At 56.6% G+C, this 23,877-nt stretch overlaps 1 long non-coding RNA gene across 3 annotated transcripts in view; it reads left to right on the top strand.

The window, feature by feature from the left end:
• LOC131829980 (uncharacterized) overlaps positions 1-23,877 on the top strand; it is a 77,294-nt gene that overhangs the window by 15,274 nt on the left and 38,143 nt on the right. The window contains exon 4 of one of the 3 annotated variants that reach the window (XR_009353051.1): positions 21,104-22,917. The exons of the other annotated variants lie outside the window; for them this stretch is intronic. This is a non-coding gene — a long non-coding RNA (uncharacterized LOC131829980). Of the gene's footprint in view, positions 1-21,103; positions 22,918-23,877 lie in introns of those variants that run through there. 3 annotated transcript variants of the gene reach the window in all.

Below are 23,877 nucleotides of genomic sequence, written 5' to 3'. Positions count from 1 at the left end.
GAAGAGCCGGGTCTCGGGGGTAAATAACTCGACCAAAGTCACCCAGAGAGGGAGGGGTGGACCGGGGCTGGGACCGGGCTGGGACCAGGCTGTCTCCGGCCTGCTGGGAAACAACGTGAGGCCCGGGCCCCGGGAGGGTCGCGCCGTCCCGGAGCCCCCGGAGTCTCGCCCTGTTTCGCATCTTCCTGTCTGTCGGCTCCAGCAGCTCGGGCCGTATGGTGACGTCAACTCCTGTGCAGGTCATTTTCTTCTCGGGAAGGGGTGTGATACACCAGTTGTTGCCGGTCACGGAGGCAAAGGACGGGGGGCCCCCGGGGCAGCAAGGGTGGGGGCTCGGAGGCTCCGCGGAGTGGCGTGGGGGAGCCCGCAAGACCCGCGCAGGCACGGAGGCGGGTGTCGGCGCCGTCGGCTCGGAGACGTCTAGGACTGTGCGGTCGACTGGGGCTGTGCCGGTGTTGGGACAGAGGCTCCGCTCGTGAATCTTTAGTTCGGGGCTCTTTTTGGCACACGCGGACACCAAGACACAGAGAACCCCCCAAGGCTGGTCTGGGACGAGCTGGGTCTGGCCTGCAAAGGGGGTGGCACAGCCCACCAGCCACCGTCTGGATGAGGAAGCCCACCTGGGGGTCCTTCGAGCCGCTCGGTGGAGGCATCCGCCGGGGGCGGGAGCAGGGGGCATCCCGCGTGCACACGTCATACCTCTAGAATCTGTCTTCCAGGACTCTCGAGCTGGGGATGCAACGGTCTGGGATGTGCTGACTTGGAAAACTGCCATATTTGTGTTCTTTGTGTGAATCTTACGAAATCGCCACCTTGCAGGTCAGATGGGTGAATGTCGGAGACAGCGTGTGGTTCAAATAAGTAAGACGGGCGTTGCGGGCAGCAAGGAGGGCCCCGAGCCCGGAGGCGGCGGGCTAGAGGTGGGGGAGAGGCGTGACCGCTGGACCGAAGCCCCACTGGGTGGGGGCTTGGGCAGGTGGGCAGGAGGGCCGGTGCAGGCAGTGGTCAGAGCCTATGAAGCGGGGGCTGGACTTCAGGAAGGTGGGGGGGACAGAGGGCAGGAAGGCGTCCAGTTCCCAAGCGTGGCTTCCCAGACCTGTGTCCCTTCCTCACCGTCCCCTCCCCGGCCCCCCGAGTTGTGGAATGCTGGGAGTCGGCCCCCGCATCCCCCCACCCCCCCTGAGTCCTCACGGGGACCCGGCTGTGTCCCCTCGGCCTCTCTGCGCAGAGCTGCTCTTTCTCACAAAACTTGGTTTTTAAATTTTTAACCTACTTTATAGAATAAAGCATCTGGATCTCCTTCTACCTCCTTTGTATAATAAAAAGTACCACGTTGCTGTGCTTCAGGGATAAGCGTGATACTGATTCGACGGGGACCGCGTGGGTGTGAAGAGACACACAGGCATTCGCCAAGTGTCCATGAAAGATTTTAAAATCAGACTTTAGGTCCTTATCAGCTACTCATTATGTTGTGTGAAGACAACATTTTTAGAATCACTAATGGTCCTCTGTTACTTTTCTTTCTTAAAATATTGATACATTTTCCAGGTTTGAAGCTTAAAATGTACGAGGACATAGAGAAATGTTCATGTCAAACGAGCCACTCTGGTCGACTTATTTTCCCGGTGGGGTCTCCTCTCCATGCTGCCTGGTGGGGGCCTCGTCCTCTGGTTTTTGTTAATAAAGTTTTATTGGCACTCAGACCACTTCTTCACACGTGTCCAGGCTTCCCTGGAACAGTGACCTGAGTCACCGGCGTGCCGACCTCTGGACTCTACTAGTGGTGCTGGTTATGTCTTAAGCTTTTAAAGTCTTTCTTTCCTATTTCCTTTATTTATTTTATTTATTTCTTGAGAAATGGGGTTTTCCCCAGAATTTTTAAAATTTTTCCTTTCTTTCCTTTTTTCCTTTTCTTTCTTCTTTTTTAGTGGTGGGGCTTCCTTGACCACGGACCTGTGCTCCACTGGATTAGCATCTGGAGAAAAACCTGTCCTGCTCTTTGGCTAACTGGCACGGGGAGCCACCCCTGGTGCTGGTCTGTTTCTCTCCTTGGCTCGTGGCGCTTGCCTTTCCGGGGAGTGACTCACGGTCCCCTGTGTCCAGCCATGCTTCGGCAGGTGGAGACCAGTCAATGCTGACAGGACGCAGGAGAAACCAAGCACCCGACCCACAGACGCGCTCCTCCGTGGAGGCTGGTGCGGGCTCCCTTCCACGTGGCGCAGAGCAGCGCCCGGCTCCCGCGCTCAGCACCACTTCGACGTGTGGCGCATCCCCGAGTCCCTGCGAGGGACTGACATTTCTATTTGTTTGCCGTCTTGTTCATCATCTCTTTGCCCCAGACCAGATGCAGCCCCGGGAGTGTAGCCAGAGGCCCCGAAAAGGCGGCGGCTGCCATAGTGGGTTTGGCAAATATTTCTTAAATAAGCACATGAAAAGGAAACTCTGAGTGGGGACATGGAGGAGTCTAGGTGTTCTAGGGTACCTGTGGGCAGGGCTGGGCAATGACATGGGGGTGCAGGGGGTGACCATGGGAGACCGGGGGGCTCCTGTTGTCTGCTCAGCCTGGTGGCCTGTGTGCCTTGGGACCTCAGGGAGGCTCTGGCCCAGGCTGGACCCCAAACACAGAGCAAGTGGGACCACATGGGGAGGGCAGCCAGGACAAGGGAAGGCAAATGCTGGGGGGTTTGGTTCAGGTCGGGGTGGGTGGCTGTCCTGCTCGTGTGGGCATTCTCCATGCCTGAAATGCCGGGAAATATACACAGGGCTCCCCCCCTCCAACCGCCACCGCCAAGGGCATGCGGCTTCAGATGCGCAGCGGCCGTAGGAAGCCAGTGGCTCTTTCCTGACCCTGGCCCGCTCTGCCTCTGGGTCAGAACGGCCCGAGCCCCGATAGATTCCCAGGGCCCCGCTCTCCACTGCCCTCCCTCTGTGCTGTCTGCTCCGTCGGGCCCTGCCTAGGACTTGGGGTGGGCACCTAGGAACAAGACCTCTCCTGTCTCCTCCGTGACATGCCTCTAGGGGGGTTCAGCGGGCACCTCAGCTTGTAATCATCAGCCTTAATTACCGAGGGCCTCTCCCCGTGCCGGTGGCTGGGGCTTGCGTGTACGGCGTTGAAAGGACGGGAGAGGAGAGGCTGTGCAGGCGGGAAGGCTGGTCCAGACAGGGCTGGACGCATCTGTCACCTGTTCCTCTCCGCTCTCCAGCCCCCCTGGAAGTCGGTGCAATTACTGTGCATTAGATTATAACCTGCAGGGGTTTGTGGGCGGTTCAGAGAGACGCACCACGAATGACACCTGGTCTAATCAATTCTTTTAGTGTATGTTATCTCAAACTGGGCTCTGGCTGCGAATGTCGATGTGCCCCAGGGCAGGAGTTACGGCTCCCTCCTTCGGCGCAGTGGCACGGCCCGGTGTCAGCACGTCATTGTCCCTCTTGCCCATTATTTCCAACAATAAATTGTGGGCCTGTGGCTCTCCAGCCAGGACATTTCTGATGATGTCAGGGGTGCCCGGGAGCTGATGACTTAATTTTCTCGGAAACTGCGGCATCCTCTGTCACTGCCCAGGACAATGGAAGCCACAGCCGCGGGGCCATCATTTTTGATTTGGAGAAGGTGAGGCAAGGGCAGACATGTCTGGGTCCGTCTGGATCAGTGCGAGGGAGGGAGAGATGAGACAGCCCCAAAGACCGGGAGCTGCTTGACAGCCTGGGTGACATCCTTCCTGTGGGAACACGTGCCAACCCCTCCAGCCACCTTGGGACAAAGAGCTCTGGTGGGTCGTTTCGTGCTTTGAGAAGGAGATGGTGATCACTCCACATCTATTTTGCTCACCAGAATAAACACCCCCAGAGGGCAGGGGCCACAGAGGCTTGGCCCCAGGACGGCATCAGAAGCGTCCACGGCCTGGAAGAGAAATCCCAGCGGAGGGTGAGGCCCGGGAGGACAGCATGGCCAGTCCTGGGGGACCTGAGGCCTGGATGTGGGGGCCACCCCTGGTCAGCCCCCAGGGTGCTGACGGAAGTCGCCTCACTGCGGTCACAGTGGACCAGGAAGTAGAGCGGAGCACGCACACGAGATGTCACGAGCACTTGTCACATCCTCATCCGGGTCCCTCCGCACGTGTGCTCGGCTCCTGGGCCGACCCGCTCCACGCGCGGGGAGGCTGCGCCTGGAAGCCTGTCTGTCCTCCGGGAGAGGAAAATGCATTTGCATGGTAGTATCCTAGAGTTTTAGAGCTGAAGGAACTTTATTGGATTTTTATAGAATATGCAATAAACAGGGAACTGCATTATTTCAATGAGAAGGAAAAGCAGGCCAGGGGTTCTGGGCCACAAGGGCTGGAACATAGGCCCGTCTGACCACATGGTGCAAAGCTGTGGGTGGCCGTCTGCGGACAGGCCCGGAGATGACGCTTCCCGCCGGGCACGGGCAGGAAGCCAGCCGGTGTCTGCCGTGCCCGGCAGAAGAAATTGTAGAGCAGAAACTGGTATGGGACACGAGTGCGGTCAACGTAGGCGATCAGTTCGGCAAAGAAAACCCGCTCCGGGTGTTCGGATCCGTGCGGCGTCAGGTGCAATAAGACGCGTCCTTCAGTGACTGCGGCCTCAAGCTCATGCGGCCAGAGGGGACCGCGGCCTTCGCAAACCCATCGTCTCAGCCTCAGGAAGACGAGCTACCAGAAGCCAAAGTTATTTGCATAACCAGGAAGAAGAGGGTCAGAGGGGAACCCCTTCGGCTGAGCGTTTCGTGTCCGGCGGGCGGAGAGGAAGTGAAGAGTGAGACAGTAGGTCTCATTTATAGCCGAGGCTACTGCCTGTCCACGGGGTTCTCTGCCTGTTTCTGAGGCCTTCGTCGTAGTCATGTGTCCCGTGAACAAACTAGAGAAAACGCTATCAAATCCGATTTCCTGCGTGAAAGGGTGTGTGTGTGCCAAGTCCGAAGAAGTCAACGTAGGTAAAGAGACGGAGGATGCTGCTCTCACGGAAATCTCTGAAGTCTTTCCGATCCTTCCGCTCTGAAGCCAGAAGCCTATCCGGGGAACAGGTGCATCGTAGGTTTTCAGAAACTTTCCAAGACCCTGTGCCTACTGAGACACCTGACACGCGGGATGTTCCTCTGCTTGAGACAAGGCACAAGCCTCCACGGAGATGTCTTCCTCCTCAGCCGTGCAACACAGCTCCTTTCTTGTGGCATGCCTGAGAGCTGGCCTCCCCCATTTGCTTGTGGGGAGGGGGATGCTGTGGGGAGGGGGATGCTGTCTTCAGCACAGAGCTCCTGGCCAGCTGGCCAGCTGTTATCAGCGGCCAGAACCTTGGGCCAGGGCATTAGTTGGGCGGGGCGTGTGGGAAATCTGCAGCCCGTGGGAGCTGCTTGGCCGGGTCTGCTTCCCCACGTTCCCGTAGCTCTCTAGACGCCCGTGATGCGTTCTGACCGTTGCAGGAGAGCCTGTGCGCTCTCGCCCTGGCCTTCGCACTAGTCTGTAGAGCCGTGACGTCCCACGGAGCCGCCCATCTTTCATTGTTTCCTAGAAATGCAGGAGTCTGTTTCAGCACCTTGCACAATAGAAAATTCTTCCCCCGTGGCAAAGAGGTCTTTTCAAAACTCTAGATCGATGGTCCTAGAATGCTCGAAACCAGCTTGAGGGGCCCCAACAGGTCACTCTGTCCCAGAGCCGGGTCTCAGGACCGTGGAATGCTGCGTTAGCCATTCATTCTTGCAGTGGGAACTGTTTCCAGTCAACCGCTCGTCCCGTGATGCTTCCTTTATTCAGCTCTATGGAGGTATAGTTGACAAGTGGAATTATAATATGCCAGAGGTGTACAATGTGCTGGTTTGATATACACGCACGGTACAGAAGATTCACGATCGGGGTAATTAACACACCCATCACCTCACACATTTACCTTCCTCTCCTTTGGCACGAACACTTAAGTTGTATTCTTCCGGCAAAGTGTAATCAGACAGGACAACGTTATGAGCGAGTCTCCATGTTATACATCAGCTCCTCCGACCTGACGCATCTGGTAATGGAAAGTTCGTTTTTTTTTTTTTACCAACTTCCCGTCAGGCCCCCAACCCCGGCCCCTGGCCACCACCGCTCTGCTCTGATTCTACGAGTTTGAGTCTTTCAGACCGAATACGAGTGGTAGCACGCAGTGTCTTGTCCTCCCTACCCCGGGGAACCCACTCATTCAAAGCAATCCCTACCAAAACGCCGATGGCATTTTTCACAGAAACAGAAAAAACAATCAGCATGTGTATGAAACCACCAATGACCCCAGAGAGCCGAAGCAGTCTTGAAGAAGAACGAGGCTGGGGGCATCACGCCCCCGATTCAAGCTCTAGGACAGAGCTGCAGTGACCAAAATAGTACGGCATTGACAGAAGAACGGACATGCAGATCGATGGAACAGAACCCGAAGCCCAGACGTAAACCTGCGCGTGTGCGGCCCATGGATTTATGAACACAGGATTACGCAGTGGGGAAGGACATTCTCATCAGTGAATGGCGCCAGGAAAGCTGGCCGGCCGCGTGCATCACCGTGACCTTACGCCACACACAACTGTGTATGTAGACATCAAAATGGATTCAATGGTCTTAACAATTACTAATCTAGAGGATTTTAGGTTATAAAAGTTGTTTGAAATTTTAAAGTCCTAGGGGAAAAAAATCACAGAAGTGTACCTGATAGGGTGTTCTAATGTCCAGGGGAGGTGGAGGCCACTGGGGGACTCAGTCGGTTAAGCGTCTGACCCTTGGTTTCTGCTCAGGTCTTGATCTCAAGGTCGTAAGATCGAGCCCCGCACCGGGCCCTGCTGCTGAGCCTGGAACCCGCTTACCCCTCCCGTCCCTGCCTCACTAAACAAATAAAAACGAAATAACTAAACCGTGAAGTCTGCGGAGGGAGGCAGGGAAGAGTGGGGGCCGCACATTCGGGAGACGGAGGGGCTTCGAGGACAACCCTGGGAAACTCCTTAGCCAGACGGTCACTGGGCAGGAACAGACGTGTCTCTGGCGCGTCCAGACTTTGGTGCCCCCTTCCTTCCAGGAGCCAGAGCAGGAGGGCAGAGCAGACACCGCTGACCGTTGTTTGAATCCCCAAACGGCCCTGGAGCAAATAGCAGTGCCCCTTGGAGAGCAGAGGGGGGACGGTAGGCACTCAATGAACACCCTGTCCTTGGGCATGCACTGTGCTGGGCGTGGGGGTGGGGCAGGGCCTCTAGCCTGGCAGAGTGACCTGCACAGCCGTCCCTGGGCATGGCCCTGCGCCCCTGAAGGACCAGGGGCTTCGTGGCTGCAAGCCTAGGGCTGCCCGAGGATGACCACCAAGCTTCCTACTGGAAGTGCTGCGGACCTAGAGAGTCAGCGCTGGTCCTTCTCGCTCCCTGAGGACGAAGAACAGATCCGTGGTGATTCCTGTGTTAGAGGACACTTCTCTGTGCTTGGCTGCCCGGCCTCTGCACACTTTGCCCTCAGCTGGGGACTCTTGGGTTCCTGCCAGGCATCACCTGTCACCCTCCGCATCTCTACCCTGGCTTCAGATGGAAGCCCTGGAGTCACTGCAGGGACTGACCGGCCGCAGTTAGCCTTTCGGTGGCAGGGCTGGGACGTGAACCTCGTCCCCAGACTCCGCGCAGCTCCTGTGTTTTATTGCCCCAAGCCGACCACTGGTACACTGAATGGGAAAGCTCTTTTATGGGCATCTTCGAGAAGGTTTGGGGAAAACCTGGGAAAGCAACAAAGCACTTTTTTTTTAGTCATCGAGGACATTCCTTTAATGTGACGAAATGGGTCTATCTCAGCCCCAAACTGGGACCGTGCTTAGTGGTAAGGGGCTGCAAGGTACTCACTGAGGAGGCACGAGAGGAGACCCGTGAGGACGCCCTGGCACACCGTCGTGCCGGGCTGTGCGCCGCAGAACCACGAGCACAAAGGAAATGAGGAGCGGACAACTTGCTGCTGTCTGTCGGCTGTAGGATTGCGTAACCGGGTCATCCAAGACCAAACCCGAATCCAAGACCAAGTGATTAAAAGAATTCAGCAAGGTGTCAGTGTTCAAAATAAGCAACAGTCAGTAGCTTTCACGTACCAAACACGGAAAAGAACGGGTTGGAAGAAATCCATCGCCAGCACAAGACTAAAGATAACTAGAAATAAACGTAGCGAGACAGTTACAGTATCTGTACAAGGGAGGCTTTCGGATACTCCCGAGGGATACAAATGACACTTCGACAAATAAAGAGCTGTCCGGTGGTCTTGGCTGGGGAGACAGCACGAGGTCGCCCCTGCCCGGGTCTCCCCCACACCAGCTCCCGAGCGGCCGGCGGACGTCTCCGTGGCTCACCGTCCGGCTCTGTTCCACGGGTCTGGTACATGCGCCCCTCATCTTCTCAGAGGTGTTGACCCGAGAGTGGCTCCTAACCCACCTTCTGCAAGCAAACCCTCGACACTGTCATCCTGGGAACCCACAGCATCGCAAGCTGCCACTCCTCCCCCCTAACCCAGGGTGGGAAGCTTTAGGTCATCCCGACAGTCATCGTGGTCTAATGTTGAGATTGGGCTTATGAAGGAAGGGAGGCAGGGTTTACCCTTCCAGGAATAAAGTCTTTACGATGAGAGCAAGAGAACATCAGAGAAAATCCAGGAGCAGACCCACGTTCCCACAGAAACAGCGACCACTCCGGCTCGTGGGAAAAATAGATTGTGCACGAGTTATCCTGTGACGCGTGAGAACTCGCCTCCCCAAATTAGTGTCTTACAACCACCGCAGCGATTATAGTCTCACGGTTTCAGCAGGTCAGGGATTCCACAGTGACTATGCCGGGTGGTTCTGGGGCCTCCCATTGGGGGGTCCGTCCCGCTCTGGGGACGGGGCTGAGGTCCTGCGGGTGCAGTGCGTGTTCGGACATGTGCTGAGTGGCCAGAAGCCTCAGTTCCCCACCCGGGATGCTGTGTCCGTGCAGCGTGGTGCTGGCCCCCGCCGGGGCACCCAATCACGCAGGGCAGATACCGCCGTCTCCTGCGACCGTCACTTCTGTGTCTCTCTGCTAGTCCAAGGGGAGACGCTGAGTCTGGCCCACGGCCACAGGGAGAGCAGGTGGCTGCCCCTTTCAAGGGAGGAGGGTCCTTTCAAATATGGAGCTACTTTCAAGCAACCGAGCGGGAACGTAGGCAGACGACTGTGGAACAGCGACGCTGGGTTTACGTCTCACACCTGACTCTAGGATAAGTTCCAGAAGGACTAAAAACTTAAATGCAAGAATGAAACCCACAAGGAGAAGGGAGTCAGCAGCGGGTTTCGTCCAGCCTGGAGCTGAAAAGGCCGAAGTGCACAAACCCAGGAGCCATAAAACAAAAATGAACAAATCTGACGCATATGGCCCTTTTGCCATCCAGAAATTCCTTTCTTTCTCTTTGGTCCAAAGAGACATAAAATGGGAGAAAACGCTTTCTGGTAACTTCCCAGACAAAGGGTTAATTTTCCCAATAGGTAGGGCGTCTGCTTGTGGGTACAGATAAAGACGCGTGACTCCACGGGAGAGAGGAGAAAGCACTAAGAGGAATCACGGTGAAGGACATAAAAGGGCACTTAGCCGACAGCAAGAAGTGCCAAAAGAACTATTTGGAGATGACCTTTTCCACCTTTCGCTCTGGCCCCACTGGTGAAAGCGGGGTGGGGGGTGTCCCATCCCCGGCCCCCACTCCTGTCCCCGCGCTCTGCAGGATGGCACTCTGGCGCCGTTACGGTGCTTCAGCCCAAGAATGCGGGTTGTTTATTGTCATATAAATGTCCAGCAGTGGAATAGAGAGTGTAGTCTAGAATTCCACGCGTGCACACGCGCGCACACACACACACACACACACACAGGTGAATTCTTCATGCGTTCACGAGGAGAGAGCACCAGCGTTCACTAAGAGCAGGAAAGAAAGACGTGCCGGGTATAAACCGACCGTTTCTGGCGAGCGGTAGGCAAGGGTACGGCTGGCGGACGGACGAGTGAGCGTGGCCCTCGGGCAGCGCTCGTTTTCAAGGCGAGGACAATGCGGAAACTGCTCCATACGAACACTTCCCCTGCGCGGGAGCTCCTCGGGCTGAGAGCTGGGGAGGGGTGAACGGGAGAAGGACGTGGTCTGCGGAGACTCGCGTGTCGTGAAGAGATCAAACCCCCGAACTACAGAAACAAGCCAGCATTCGCCTGACGTGTCTCTGTCTGGAGTCCTGAGTCTGAAGGTCAAGGCCTGCAGACTACGAAGTTTTTAAGCCAATTATGACCAAGTCTGTAAGCGATTTCTGCCTGCGGGAAGAAGGGGAGCCGGAGGGCGGGAGCCCCGCGCCGCCCGCATACGCAGGCTTCGCTCGGGCCGGGGCGACCCTCTGGCTGGCTCCTCTGACTCGCTTTGTTGTACGTCCTGCAGAAAGCAATCTGGAGGTCCATCATCTTCGGGAAAGCTCACGCTGATTTTCCCAGAACCCAAAGTTCGCAGGAGAGGCTCCAATGGTCTCAGCTCCGCGCTCCAAAACGCCATCGCAGAGGCTCTGCATTCCCTGCAGGGCCATTCTGGGGCGGATCTCCCCTTGTTCCCTTGAGCAGGGGAGCCGCGGGGGCCGGTCTGTGCCTGGTCAACCTGTGGTCCACTGTCACTGTCTCTCTCTCGCTCTGTCCCTATGTCTTAACAGTCGGTGATCACAGACGTCGTCACCTCGGGCACATGCAGGGCAGACGTACGGAGGGAGGAAGGTCAGTCTCGGGATGTGGCGACACAAGAGCACCAGTGCGGCAGGCTTGTGATCATGGAAATAGTAGAGGAACGTTCAGATTTACCAGGGAATTTGATAAAACAGAATACTCGGTGCGATGTGAGGCAGTGAAGCCGTCATACCGCGTGCGCACGCGCGTGTGTGTGTGTTACAGGAAAGGAGGGAGACCAGATATTTCTAAGGATCGACCTTTCTGAGCGCTTAGAGCGTAGCGCTGTTTTTAGGTACTTAGTCGTGTTTGTGTAGGTCCATATACCTTAGAAGCTTACAAAGCAAGTCGTGAATGGAGCTTCTATCCGTGTGTTGGGGTTACAGGTGTGACTTCGCTTTTAACTTCTGAAATCGTTTCCGGCACGCTTGCAGCGAATGTCGTTTATAACCAGAAACAGGTGTTTGTGATTGCCGGTGTGGAGCTGGGGACAGGCTCCCTGGCACGGGGCGGAACACTTCCCCGTGTATTCAAAATAGACCCACTTAGCAGCGATCTTCTGCCCCATAATGACCAAAAGAAGCCAACGTTCCTCTTAGAAGTCTGTCTGGAAAAGCTGTCCTCTTTCTGGATGATCCCCCCCCCCCATGCCTCACTACAGTGAAAAGGGCTTGTCGAGGAACGTCCAACAAAGCGTGTTTTACCATCTTTCGCGGGGGCTGACCCGCACAAGGCGCGTGCGGCTCCCGTCTGCCTGCTTCGGGTCCAGGGACTTCCAGGGTCGGTCGGAGGAGGAGTTTCTGCTGCGCGCCCTTCCCTGTGCAGCCCTGTTGATGAGACGCTCCTGCGTGTGATGGATTATTAACAGAAGAAGCTGCGAGACCATGAGTCGTCAAGGGGACACATCTGGCTTCCCCGATGCGTGATGTAGGGCAGAAAACGTACGTTTACTGCGTAGAACAGCTTGTCAACCCCAGACGTCTTCTTGCCCCGACCCAAGCTCTACAAGAGGAAGAAAGAATCTTCTGACGCGTCCCACAGAGTCCAGGCGGGACACACGTGTGTGACCGTCCGCGCACGGTTTTGCCTGGATAAACCCGGGTTCGAGAACAGGTCCCGCCGCTCCCTTAGTGGATCCGAGGCCGTTGGCGGGTTCGGGTGGGGAAGACTCCCCAAGACGCTTCTAGTCGGCAGGAAAGTGGCCTTTAAGGTACCGGGAGAGAGAGGGAAGAGGCAGCAGTTGGAGGCATCTGGGTGTGGGCGTTGGGGGAGGCTGGGGGGCCCCCCTCTGGCTTCGACAAGGCACTTCCTCCCCGTTTTCCACCCTAGAAAGATAATGAGCACGTCTCTGCTTGAACGCGCCCCTGTGGAAGCAAGGTGGAAGGAACTAGAGTGCCGGGGAGCAGGTGCCGCCGTCTACTGGTCGCCTCCGCGTCCGCCGAGTCCACCCCACGGGACGCCGGGCGGCCCCAGTCATCGGCGTCCGGCCCCCACCCCTGAGGACCCTTACATATGCAAGATTTCTTGAGCCAGACCTCTTGAGGGCGTGTTTCCTAAAACCCTAATCCCAAGGAATGTTGATAGATCCTAACGTGGACATACACGTTCTTCTGCTTCCAAACCAGTCTAGGAGGCAGAGCGACCCAGCCTGCCAAGGGCTCTGAGAAGGAGTATGGGAACCCAAGCGCTCTCCCGAGAGCCTCCAGGAGTCGCTGTGGGAACACCCCCCAGAGGACATTCGGCACGTCTGGAGGCTGTTCTTGTACAGGTCGCCGCTGCTGAGGGCGGGGGCGTTGGGCTGACATCCGCTGGGGAGGGTCTAGGATGCTGCCAACATCCCATGTGTGGGGGACCAACCAGGAACAAGGCATGATCCGGCCCAACAGGTCAGTACTGCTGGTCTAGACATGTGACATCTCCGGCCCGGCCCGGCCCTCCCCGCTCTCTCGCAGGACGCACACATGAAGGAAGGGTACAGGCGTGCGTGCTCTAACCTGACCAGAACACGCTAGCTGCGTGTCAGGCCCTGTAAAGGGTTCTTGTCCCCGCAGACCCCCCCCCGGGGCATGGCTCCCCTTTCCCTGGATTTGCCTCCAGGCTCCCACGTGTCGGCAAGCCTCTGTTGGGACACTGGTCGCCGGGCGGGCAGAGAGCTTTCTAAAGGAGGTGCCTCTGCTCCCTGCGTCTCACGTCCGGCGATGGCTCATCTCCAAACACCTGAGAGAGGACGGGCCTTGAAGCCTTCAGAGAAGGCTGAGCACTGGACTCCACTTCGCCCCGAGAAACGCTAAAGCTGTTTTATTGTTTGTGGAACATGGAGTTGTTTTTTCTTCTTCTTCTTTTTAAGATTTCATTTGTCAGAGAGAGGGAGAGAGAGAGAACATACAAGCAGGGAGAGGGCCATAGGGAGAGGGAGAAGCAAGATTTTGGCTGGGCAGGGAGCCCAACATGGGCCTCGATCCCAAGACTCCGAGATCATGGCCTGAGCTGAAGGCAGATGTTTAACCGACTAAGCCATCCAGGCACTCCAAGAACTAATTTTTAACACCTCTTTTGTGTGGCCTTGTGTCAACGGTTTGGCCCCGTCTGGGGCTGAGAATAAGGACCGAGGTTAGGAACGTCTGACCGTGTGCGCAAGAGAAGCTTCTTGCCAGTGCTAACTGGTAAGTCTTCCCGCTCGCAGGTGAATACGACTGTAAGACTATGAAAGCAGGAGCCTTAACCGCTGCCGTAAATAACACGTTAGATAAGCACCCGTCACATTCTTATTTGACTCTTTAGTGCGTGGACCTGTAGGGAGCCAAGGGAACTGGTCAGGAAGGGTTTGAGGACGTGGGGTTGCACATGAGAGCGGGAATGCCAGCAGGGGACCCTAAAAACCGCTCCCCGCCTCCGGGGCTGAGCACACGAGCTGCCGGTGCTCTCACCGGCCCGAGCAACCGTCCGCCAAAGGCTGCAACAGAGGCGCCCGACGCCGCACACAGATGCTGGGGCCACATGGGCATTTAATTGCGTTTCAAATCCTCTTTCAGCGGCCAAGCCGCATCTACGATTCTGGAATCCAGCGACACAGGCTGGGAATGAGCCTGCCCGGGGGGCCTCAGCCAGCCCCTCTGTGAGACACCGAATCCTGACTCCATGCCCCACTCCCGTGACATCCTGGGGACACGGAGATCGCAGTCCTTCTCTCCGACATCTGCAGGTCTCAGCCCAAGCTACAAGGTCATGTTGCCCGGAGGGCTCTGAAAAAAACACGGGTGCTCGGCCGTTCCTCTGTCTGAGTTCAGGGGCTCTTGGGTGTGGTTTCCTTTCGTTAAGGTTAAAATTCACGACCCATAAAGTAACCCTTGATGGTGAATAACCAGCAGCACCAACTAGAAGCAGTGCCTCATCCGCCTCCAGAACATCTCCTCTCCCCGCAAAACGCCCGCTCCCATTACGTGGATGATCCCCGTCTCCCCGCCCCCAGCTCCTGGCCACGGATCTCCTTTCTGCTGGTTTGGCTTTCCCTGTCCTGCGCGTTTCCTATCCGTGCAGTTGCGATGGGAACCCTGTGTCTCTCTCCTCACCGAGGGCCGTGTTCTCCGGGTCTGCCCACGTGGTAGCACGTCCCCGCTTCATTCCCTTTCAGGGGTGGCTGAGGTGACCGGGTGTGTCCAGCAGGAGCTGGTCGTCCGTCTGTCCGCTCACGGACAGCTGGGTCGTTTCCTCAGGGCGTCACGGAGAGCGTGGCTGTGGACAGTGGGTGACACGTATTTGCATAAGTCCCTGTTTTCGATTCTGGAAGGCACATTCCCAGGAGTGGAATTGCCGAGTCGGGTTGGAATCTCGTGTTTAACTCTTCGAGGAATGGCCACACCCTTTGCACAAGGATGGACCACTGTCCTTCCCTTCAGCGCTGGGCCGAGCTTCCCCTTTCTCCGCACCTTCGCCAGCGTTGGTTTTCGGTTTTGTTGCTGTGGTCGTGCCAGCCACCCCGGCACCGAGCGGGGGCCGACCAGCATCTTGTCGGGGCTTGATCTGCGCCTCCCCACTGACTCAGGAGGTTGGGAACGCTTCTGCGAGCCTGGTGGCCATTGGTATGTCTTCTTGGATGTCCTTTGCCCATTTCTGAACTGGGTCGTCTGTCCTTTTTGCACTTGAGGTGGAGGCGTCCTAGATACGTTCTGCGCGCCTGGGAGCGGCGCGCCTCCTCTGCGCGCTTGGGAGCGGCGCGCCTCCCCTTCTCGGAGTTCTTTTTACTTTCTTGATCATATCTTTGATACACAAAAGTTTTCAGTTTTGATAACGTTTGATGGGTCCGTTTGTCTTTCATGGTCGGCGCTTTTGGTTCCGCATCTAAGAATCCATCACCACACCCGAGGTCACGGAGACGCACCCTGTGTTTCCCTCCGAGGGTGCACGGCTTCGGGTCTTACCTGTGGGCTGCTGACCCGTATCTAGTTCGTGTATGTGACGTGAGGGACAGCGCTGGCTCATTTTTGCACGTGGACGTCACATTGTCCCGGCAGCTTGGACATTGGTTCTTCCATAGCTGCTCCCGACGAGCTGATACAGCCAGAAGAAGGCGTCGCTGGCTCCCCCCACTGCCAGCCCAGCCCGCCCCTGCCGCTGGAGGGGTCTGACGGTGCGCCCCCCATGCCATGCCCACGCCTTGCAGGCCCTCCCCCATCGAGGAAGACCATCTCTAGTCCGGGGTGGGAAAGTTCTGGGCTCAGCTTCTATTCAAGACCACCCGTTCAAACTCCATTTCTCTGGGAGGCAGGCTTTTGGGAACCCTCTACAAAGACTTCGGGGCTCTCTCCGCTTCCAGCCTAAGCACATTTTGGGTTTCTGAGCCTGGGTTTGACCCAGGCTCCTGCTGGCCAAGAGGCTATTACTTACTGGACACCTGCTATGCTGGATGGACCCTGAAGCCAGGGCTCCTACCTGATGGCATCGTCGCTCTGTTCTCTGGGTGCAGCCTCGGGCCTGACCATCGGGATGGGCTGCCTCCAGTTACCTACAGGTGAATTCCCCTTGGGGTCTGGGCTCCAAGCAGCAAAGAATTGGCCTATCAGGAGATTTTCGGTGTTCTGGATCCACAAGGAATTGAACAATAAGGACATTTTTGGTGCCAACCTGGTGTTTGTAGCTCCTGTCCACACTCTCATTTCGGGAGAACTAGTGAGGTAGGCATGGCCGGCGTTGGTTCCATTTTGCCAGAAGGAAGTGGGATTCTGACAGCGAGTTAGATGGGGCTCTAACCTGTGCTCCTCCTACCTGGTGACCGGAGAGCCCTGGGGAGGCTCTGGATCCTGCGGGACAGCACCGAGCACCTGTAGGTACCTCTGACGATGACCTCCGCTTCTGGGGCAGTGGCTCTACCCCCACACCCAGACAGAGACCCACCTGTCCCGTCTTGCAGCCGTGAGGTGCCATCGCTGACCGCCTCGTGCTCTCGCTACGCGTCACCTGCTGCTCCGACAACTAGGGACAAACACCGCCCGGGGCGGTCTGCCCGCTGGCCTCGGTGCCAATGTGGTAAGTACGGGGTTCTGCACCGTGTCCCGACTTCCTAACCCGGTGCCGTGTTCAGGGAGGGGCCACGATTGTAATCATCCCGTGGTCATCTGCCTTCTCCGCGGGCTCCCTTACCCTAGGAAACCAGTCTATTTTTGCAAAAGAATAAAGGGCTTCTCTCACCGCTGGAGGGTGAATTGACAGTCTCAGTTACCCCTTTGGCCGTTCAGGACGCAGTGACATTTCTGGGAGCGGCTGCTGAATCCTAAGGGAGCAATTAAAACTCCGGAGTGGCAGCCCCGGGAACTGAAGAGCCGGGCCGTTCTCTGAGGAGAAGGCGCCGTCCTGCGTCGGGGTGGCGGGAGGGAGAAGCGTGAGCCCGAGTCCCGCCCGGTGGCCCAGCACGGGCTCGGTTCAGTAGCCTCTATGGAAAATGCTCTCCCGGGGAAGTGTGGTGCCTTTGTAAAGCTGCCAGCTCTGGGGCTTGGCCACTTTGGACGAACTTCTGTGGCGCTTGCCTTGCGGCCCCCGTCCCTCGGTCCAGCCCTGCTTGCCTCGCTCCCCGGCAAGGTGGGATTCGGGACCCCGGGGCTCCCACACCTGCATCCCCACCCCAGAGTCTCCTTCCGGCAGCACCACGCGGCACCCATCGCACGCCTTCCCTTGCGTGTGAAAAAGCAGACAAGACTCTTCCTCGCCCACAAGAACGTCACTTCCCTCGGTGGTGCTGAAAAACTCGAAAAATCTGACTATCGGTGGGGGATGGGGGAATGACCTGTGGGACAGTCACAGAGAAAACACCTGCTGGCGATCAGGCGCACGAGCCCGTTCTGCTTGGGTGACGAGTGAAGTGCCACGCACCGTTGAGAGGGAGGCCGAGGAAAGCCATCGTGCGACTTATAGGAATCATTAAAGCACAAAACCAGACCCTATGTCCGTGGAACATACATGCTGATTAAACACGGCTGAGGCAGAAGTGCTCCAATATCGACCTTCCCTCTGTGTGCGTGCGGCCAGACCCCCGCGGAGACAAGGACACGCGCGTTACTATTATTCTTACTACGTGTTTGTTATTGTTCCGGCTTCAAGTCCCGGCACCTTACAGGTTCCGAAGCAGTAGGGCGGCCGCTCTGCCATCGGGCCCTATTTCTGCCCATGAAGGGGCTCCCATCTCCACAGAGGCTACCTTGGCTTCTTCCATGAGTCTGGCCCCCTGCGCACCCCCAGACCACCCCTGGGGAGCTGTCCTGGGACCCGGGACCCCCTGCCTCCAGTCTGCTCTGAGCTGGCTCGCAGAAGGCCACCTGCCGGCGGGTGGATGGGGAACAGGCAGGCGGGACCGAGGTGTCGGTGTGCGGGGAGGCGGGGGGCCCAGAGGGGCTCTGCTTCCGTGTGGAGAGGGCCGTGAAGGCTGTCACCAGGCTGAGGTTGCCGGACGAGCCATGGTCGAGGCCATGGCGGGGGGTCTCCCCAGAGGTGCTCACACCTATGACCTGCCCCCCAGCCATGCCAGGATCTGGAAAAGAAAGCACATCCCCGAGCCTGCCTCTCGGATGGCAGCCCACGCCGCGCTCCGGCTGCAGACCCCGGGGAGATGTGCTCATTGCTGCCCTGAATGAGGTGGGAGTGTGAGCCCACATTCGCAGGGCTCAGCGGGCAGCTGTCTCATCGGGGTCCAGTGACCGAGTGAGGCCAACCATCAGCGGGCCCAGAAACACGGGTCCCGCCCCTACAGCCCGCGGTCCAGTGGCTGTGCCGTGTGCCCACCTCTGCCGTGGACCTATGAGCCCAGGTCAGGGCAGCTGGCGTGTTGCTCAGTTCAGGAACCACTGGTCTCTCTGGGTTGTGCTTCCTGCCCTTCTCGCCCGCACCTTCTCCCCACAAACCTAGTCTACCTGGTTCCTGTCCGGCCCATGACGTTCAGCATCGCAGCAACGTCGAGCCACAGAGAAGCAGGTCTGAACACATTCCTCGACTAACCCTTCCTTCTGGAGTAAGGTGGGTGGCCTCAGGGGCAGAGGATGGAATGCCTCTTGAAGAGAAATAATTTGGGGATGCCTGGGTGGCTCCGTTGTTGGACATCTGCCTTCGGCTCAGGTTATGATCCCAGGGGCCTGCGATAGAGCCCCGCATCGGGCTCCCTGCTCGGTGGGGAGCCTGCGTCTCCCGCTGCCCCTCCCCCTGCTCTGTTCCCTCCCCTGCTGTCTCTCTCTCTGTCAAATAAATAAGTAAAATCTTTAAAAAAAGAGAGAGAAAAATAATTTTTATCACAATCTACTTGTCTAGAAATAAAAAGGACATAGGGCATGAGGGCTGTTTTACAGACATTGGACAAGGACCCTTTTGATTCTTAATAAAATCTAGCTGATTTTGAGAACAGGATTTTCATTGCACAGCCAGAGACTCTTCCCAAAGGAAAGGTCCCACCTCCACCCCAGAGTGAAATCCATTCTTTACCCCCAGCAATATTAAAAACAAATAAATAAGGCCCCCCCAAAATAACTTCAATAATTCCAGGCGAAATAAGATCAAAGTATGTAATGATGTGAAATGTTGGGGTCTGGGAGCAAACGGTCAAAAGAGAATTCTTGCGACGTCTTGGGTGCAAAAAGCGTGGTCTTATTAGAGCACGGGACAGGACCCGTCGGCACAAAGAGCTGCACTGGGGTTGTGAACAGTGGCCAATTACACACATGCAAGTTGGGAGGGGGTTAGGGACAGCGTAAGTCTCTAAGGAAGTTGGAAGCGAGGTTTTGAGGGCCCAAGGGGCTACCTGTTGTTAGGAAAGGGTCATTTACTGCTGTCCAGTAAAACCAAAGTCGTGAGACCCTTCGAATGTGTGCCGGTGCCCATGTGCTTGGAGGATGATTGCATGAGAGGGGTGCAGAGATAAAGGAAGTTTCTAAAGGGATTTTTATTTATTTGACACAGAGAGAGCTCACAAGTAGGCAGAGAGGCAGGCAGAGGGCAAGGGGGAAGCAGGCTCCCTGCTGAGCAGAGAGCCCGATGTGGGGCTCGATCCCAGGACCCTGAGATCATGACCTGAGCTGAAGGCAGAGGCTTCAACCCACTGAGCCACCCAGGCACCCTCTAAAGGGATTTTTACAGGATCCTGGAGGTCGGGCTAATGTCAAGCTAAGGTTGCCTTTTGCCTCTAGCAAAGTATTAATTTGGAGGCAGTTGGCTTCCTGGAGGACGGTCACTCTGCCTGTCTCAAGGACTTGCCAATGGGCTGAAAGCTGTAAGGGGATAACATTTTTTTCTTTTGTCTTTTTTCTCCACATCATATAACACAACTGTCACCTTCTCAAAAATGATTTTCTAAATAGAGAGCTGCTTTTCTGAGCTCCGGGGGGCCCATCCCTAATGTGGGGCAGGAAGAGCACGTGGAAGCTTCTCTGCTCTGCGCATGATCAAAGCTTCTGTTACATAGAGAGGAATGAACTGCAAAAATATTGGGCAATTTTCACTCCCACCAGCTGGGAATGAGGGTGCTCCTAGCCATTCTAGCACCGGAGGCGGCTCATTTTGGCCATTATGTGAATTCTTAGACTTGCTGATTTTTTTCTTAATTGAAAGATTGATTGTTGGGGCACCTGGGGGACTCAGTGGGTTAAGCCTCTGCCTTAGGCTCAGGTCATGATCCCAGGGTCCTGGGATCGAGCCCCACATCAGGCTCCCTGTTCAGCAGGGATCCTGCTTCCTCCTCTCTCTGCCTGCCTCTCTGCCTACTTGTGATCTCTGTCTGTCAAATAAATAAATAAGATCTTTAAAAAGAAAAGATAGTTGCTTTCATAATGTATTTGTTACAATCATTAGTGATGTGTAACTTTTTTGAGCCGCTTACTTGGATTTAAGCTCAGTTTTCTATTCAGATGTTTCTCATGTGTAGACGTTTAACAAAGGCAGATGAGAACCACGACAGTCTAATGTAAGTTATGTATCATTCAACAAGAAAAGAAGATTGTCATAAATCAAAGCTCCAACTCAGAAACTCAGAAGAGAATCAGAGCTGTGAAGGCGTGCCGTGGGGGCTCCTCGATCTCGGGGAAGAGAAGGAGAAGACAGAGTCGGTTCAGAAATGACAACTGGGTCGTGAACGTGAGCAGCGGATGGAAGCAAGAGCCCGAAGCACGAGGAGGAGCGTGACGGAGGCAGGAGGTGCCGAGGGGAAAGAGAAGATCCATCAGAGATTCCTGAAAGTCACAAGGAAGTTCAACGTGCAAAAAATGGAGCCACTAGAAAAACAAAACAATGGACTAGACTTTTTAGAACTTGTTCAGGGGCGTCTTGCTGAGATGAAAGACGGACCGAATGCACACATGGAAAGGTCTGCTCTGTACCTGGGAAGAAGGGATGTGTCCACCTGGAAACGAAGCCAGGAAACCCCCTTGTCCTCCCGGTGGGAAGTCAGGTCCTGAATGCAGGAGAGTTAACCTCCGTAATAGGGAATTTTATGAGTCAACTGGGCCATGGTACCCAGATACTTAGTCAAACAATACTCTAGGTGTAAAGCTATCTTTAAAATGTGGTTGATACATCTGTCAGTGGACTTTGAGCAAAGCAGACTAACCTCCAGGATGCAGGTGGGCCTCGTCTAATCAGTGGATGGCCTTCGTAAAAGACTGCCGTCCCCCAAGGAAGGAGGACTCCCGCCAGCAGGTGGCCTTAAGCTCCAACTGCAACATGCACTCTTTCCTGCCTGCTGGCTGCCTCTACAGATTTTGAATTTGCAGGCTTCCATCATCACATGAACCAATTCCTTAAAATCTTTCTCTTTCTTCATACGAGCCCCCACACGCATGTGTGCGCACACATACATCCCCCCCAGTGGTTTTGTTTCTAATTCTAACACTCAAAAAGGCATTAGAGGAATGTGGAAAACCCTCCTTTCTCATTGTCTTTTCAAAGCGGCTGTTTGAAGCTGAGCGGACCAATCCAGTGTCTCCTGACGGGCTTACCCTCCAGTCCTGGCAGATGGACACCCTTGCTGACCTGGGAGCGGTCTGTTTGCCTGGAGATGCATGAGAAGAAGGCACATGAACGTATCCTTCAAAAAAGTCTACCAGTTACACCAGAATTTCAATTTTGAGTAAGTTAACCCTGGCTGTATGAGCTCAGGCTGGGAAAACGGCTCAGACTCGGAGCTTGTATGACAGGCAGTGACCCTCTCGCCGTTCTGAAGCTGGAAGTCCAAGATCAAGGTTCCAGCTGCGGTGGCCGCGCGTGCAAGTGGCCGGCCTCCCACTGTGTGCTTGCCCGAGCCCCGAGGGTGCACGGGGAGCGCGAACAAGTCCTCGGCGTCTCTTCTTGCAGGGACGCCAGTGGCATCGGGGGGGTCCACCCTCATCACCTCGCCCAACCCTGAGCCCCTCCCGGAGGCGCCGTCTCCAAACGCTCTCCCACGGCGGGCAGCCCTTCGGCGTAGGAGTTTGGTGGGCGGGTCGCAGAAGTCACGGCGGCTGGAGGGTAGGGGTACAGATGGGACGGACCAAGGGGTGCACTTGGGGAACCCGGAGTTCGTCCTTCCCTGAAAGCAGCTCCGTGATCACTACAGAAAGGAGCTTTCAATTTGCTGTTGCAATACCAGAGATTAAGTGGGGCTTTTCTAAACATTTTTTATAAGTCCGTTTATCTTGTTTTAAAAAACCCACGTACAGATGTGACAGGATCAGAGAGGGCGAGCCCGTGATGGTTGACACAGGGATCGCTCGGCTGGGGGTCCTGTTGCTCCTTCAGCCTCCGCGCGGGACCACCAGTTCACACACCAGATCCGTCAGCCACGGCGTCCGCTCTTGTGGGGACCTCGGCCAGCAGCTACGCCCCCCATTCCCGGAGAATGTGTTCGACGGTCCTGTGCTTTGAGCATAAACAGCCACTTGACGACGTACTGATTGTCGCCCTCGGATCTGCAAGGGGCCGGAGAGAAGAGGACAGGCTGGTCTCCAGCAGCAGCGAGGAGCTGGGGCAGCTCGTGTTCCCCGCACCAGGGCTGAAGGCGGCCTCCGTGCCGCTGCGAGCAACGCGCAGGGCAGCCCCGGGCAGCCAGCGCCGGTCCCTGGGCACCGGCCGGTCTGAGGGCCGCGCCCCACTGCGTGCACGGGGGCAATGCCGTGCTCCCCACGGCCGTGCGGACTGAGGGATCCTCGGGGGGACCCGCATTTTAGTGCCTCCAGCTCTGTCTCCTCCACTCTCTGCGGAACGGCCACAGCAGCTCCCCAGAATGTGCACTGGGAAGGAAGTGCGCTGGTAGCGCCATTTACACTTTCAGAAACGCGATCGTCCTCCGAGGCGTTCTGCCGAGGCTTCCGAAGCGCCTACAGCTTTTATCACAATGATGGTTTTGTCTGGTTTTCTAATAAGCTGCTTCCGAGTCTTCCGAGGACCAAAGAAGGAAATAACGATTTCAGAGCAGACTTAACACCGCCGCGACAGCAGAGGCATCGCGAGGACGGGATGTGGCGAATGAAACATGTTCATTATTTCCTAACGTGGGCGGCGCACACCAGGGAGAAGGGCCCGTTCAGCCGGCCGCTCCCTTCCAAGACTTGATGTCGGAAAGCGGCTTCATTTTGGATGTGCGGAGAGGACTTGCGCACCTTTCCGAGCGCTCCTGGCTCAGACAGGTCCCCACGGGGATTTTGGCCGAGGGGAGCTGAGGGCAAATCCGTGTCTGCGAGGCCTTAAGGCCAACACCAGCAGGCTTCCCAGTGTCGCGCTCTCTGAGAAGGAGGAGGGGCCCTGCCCGCCCCCGCCCCCAGCGGTCCCTCGTTCCTGCCGGCAAGAGGCCTCCGGGGAGTGTGAGGGCTTGATGCAAGGGTCCCCGTGCTCAGTCGGCAGCCTGCGCGCCGGGGCCGTTGGTCTTCCGTGCAGAAGGGCCACACCAAACCCGTCCCAGGACTAACTGCTGGCCAGAGGGGAGGGCACTGCCTGGAGGGTCCTCACACGGTATACCTGCCTGGGCTTCAAGAAAAAGCGGGTATCAGACCGTAGGTCAGATACAACTTTCTCTTAAATATATGCTTCACTTCGGCTCCCCTAGAAGCACAGACCGCAGACTTCACGGTGACACAGCGTGACCTCCGTCTTTCTGTGTGTATAAACCGGTCAAGCCCTGGATCCCGCTCCCAGTCCAGCCCTTCTGGGAGGTTGTCCCTGAGCACCACAGCCTCTGTCTTCTTCCTCGTGATTCTCAAGACTCTCGCGACCAACCCCAAAGACAAGGTCCCCACCTCCCTCGGCTCCGTGCTCCCCGACGGACCACCGCAGGCCCCGCGTCCCGGGCCCCATCGAGGCAGAGAGGTCACGACCCAAGGGAAGGCTGATTTGCACAGCCGCTGCACAGTGGCCCATTTTGGGGGATCTGGGCAGTGAGCCCTCCCGCACAGCTGCTGGCATACACGGCACCAGCTTCCCCTCTTCGGGAGTGACCCTGTGAGCTTCTAAAGGAGTTCAGTCCAGCCTATCAGCCCACGAAGCTGCATGTAAGACTCCACATTCCAACTGCTTGAGCAAAGGACTGTGGTGGCATTGGTGCCATCACCAAGCATTTCTTGGAAGTGGCCCCAGGACTCAGCCACCCATCTCGGGCAGGTTTTCTGGGCCGCGGACAGAAGCACCCTCGGTAAGAGGTCCAGACTTTGAAGGGGCTTGTGTCCTGTCCACGGCCCCACCGACCTGAGCCC

Source organism: Mustela lutreola, chromosome 4 (genome assembly GCF_030435805.1).
Source record: "Mustela lutreola isolate mMusLut2 chromosome 4, mMusLut2.pri, whole genome shotgun sequence".
NCBI classification, from domain to species: domain Eukaryota; kingdom Metazoa; phylum Chordata; class Mammalia; order Carnivora; family Mustelidae; genus Mustela; species Mustela lutreola.
This window is presented reverse-complemented; position numbering and strand designations above follow the sequence as displayed.